This window comes from Terrapene carolina, unplaced genomic scaffold (genome assembly GCF_002925995.2).
Source record: "Terrapene carolina triunguis isolate 2854851 unplaced genomic scaffold, T_m_triunguis-2.0 Scaffold51723, whole genome shotgun sequence".
NCBI classification, from domain to species: Eukaryota; Metazoa; Chordata; order Testudines; family Emydidae; genus Terrapene; species Terrapene triunguis.
The window spans coordinates 1-1,944 of NW_020716074.1; the positions used below are offsets into that span (position 1 = coordinate 1).

Here is a 1,944-nt window from a genome sequence, read left to right on the forward strand (position 1 = left end):
GCCCTGCCAGGGAGGGAGCGGTTAGGGAGGGCGGGACCCCGGGCACCCCCGCAGCGAGTGGGGCGGGCTGAGCCAGGCCCACAGGGCCCCCCGGCCGGGCCGGTGCCCTCCCTCCAGCCATGGCATCATGCCAAGCGATGCTGCATGTCTGGCTGGGCGGGGGGCCCCTGGGAGCAAGGCCCGGTCCTGAGGCAGGAGCCCCTTCCCTCCCAAGGCCGGTCAGGGACAGGCTGGGTCAGGGATCCTGCCCCACGGTGCTTTGGGGCAACCTGAGCCTTGGGGAGATCCAGCGGGGTCAGCCCTGGCCCCCAGCCGCCCAAGAGCCTCCTCCACCCCACCCCCACAGCATGTCCCCCTCTCCCCAGCCACTCGACTCCCCACAGCACCCCAGGTCCCCAACAGGACCTCAACCATTTTCCCCTAGGGCACCCCCAAATCCCTAGCAGCATCCCCGGCCCCCATCTCCCTTCCCCCATGGCCTATAACAAGGCCCCTTTAGCCCCCAATAGGACCCCCATGCCCCTTGTCTCCCTCCCCCCGGCCTCCCTACCTCTGTAGCTCCATCCCCCGCAGGCCTCTTTTAAGCCCCAATCTCCCTCTCCCCTGGTCCCCACCAGGGGCCCCTCACCATCCCCCCATTCCCAAGAGGAGCCCAAACCCCAAATCTTTCCGCTGCAGGCTGCCAGCCACTGCTGCTGGGCCCTAGAGCCTTCCTCTCAATGGGGCGCCCAGGGACCAGCTCCCCGCACCCCGTGGGCGCCCCAAAGCTCACGAGAGCAGCCGCGGGGACAGGTGGAGAAGCCGGGGTCCTCCCCAAGCCATTCCCCTCCCGCCTACCTCATCCCACCCCCTGTCCAGCACCCGCTGCCCCCTCACCCCTCTCGCAGTCCCGGCCCCGGAAGCCCGCGGGGCACAGGCACTGGTACTCGTCCGGCTCCGCGTTGGTGCAGGTGCCGCCGTTCCGGCAGGGCCGGTGGGAGCCACAGTAGTTCAGGTCTGGGAGGGGGAGAAGGGCTTGGCTCAGCTCCAACCAAACTCCACTGACCCCAGGGCTGCCCCACCATCCTGCCAGGGAGAGGGAACCCAGCCAACCCACCACAGGGGGCACTGTGGGGAGCAGGGCAGGAGCTGGCTGTGGGAGGAGCGCCCACCTACATCAGTCCCAGTTTCACCCAGCAGGGGGCGCTGTGGGGAGCAGGGCAGAAGTGTTGGCTATGGGGGGAGCTCCCGGCTACTCCAGCCCCAGCCTCTCCCAGCAGGGGACGCTGTGGGGAGTGGGGCAGGAGCTGGCTGTGGGTGGAGCCCCCGACCACTCCAGCCCCGGCCTCTCCCAGCAGGGGGCGCTGTGGGGCAGGGGCTGTGGGGCAGGGCACACCCAGCCACTCACCCTTGTCACACAGCAGCCCCCCCCCAGTTGGTGTCGCAGTCGCACTTCCAGGGCTCGGTGCAGGTCCCGTGCAGGCAGCCGGGGAAGGGGATGCACTCGTCGCAGTTGGAGCCCGTCCAGCCGTAGTGACACCTGGGCAGACAGACCCAGGGTGGGGAGAGATGGATGCACATCGGAGGCGGGGAGGGGGGGGGCAGCCTGGCATGGAGCCACCCTCAGCAACAACCACAGGCGTCTGGTCCTCTGGGGACCCCGGGGATGTCTGCGGGGGAGGAGGCTGCCTCTGCTCATGACCAACCCCCCCCCCCCAGCAATCTCTGGCCCTGGGGGTTCCTGGGCTTTGGGATGGGCGGAGCAGGGGGCAGCTGGAGCCCCAAGGGGGCAGCAGAGAGTCAGACGATGCCATATGGGGGGTTGTTAGGGAGGGAGCTGGGCAGGGAGACAAGGGTAGCTCGCTGAGTGGAGTTGAGTGGTTAAATGGCAGGGGCTGGGAGCCAGGACTCCTGGGTTCTATCCCCAGCTCTGGGAGGGGAGTGGGGTCAAGTGGTTAGAGCAGG

General features: G+C 68.8%; 1 pseudogene; it reads right to left on the reverse strand.

The window, feature by feature from the left end:
- Positions 1–876: 876 nt before the first annotated feature.
- Positions 877–1,519, reverse strand: LOC112124701 (annotated as a pseudogene).
- Positions 1,520–1,944: the final 425 nt, after the last annotated feature.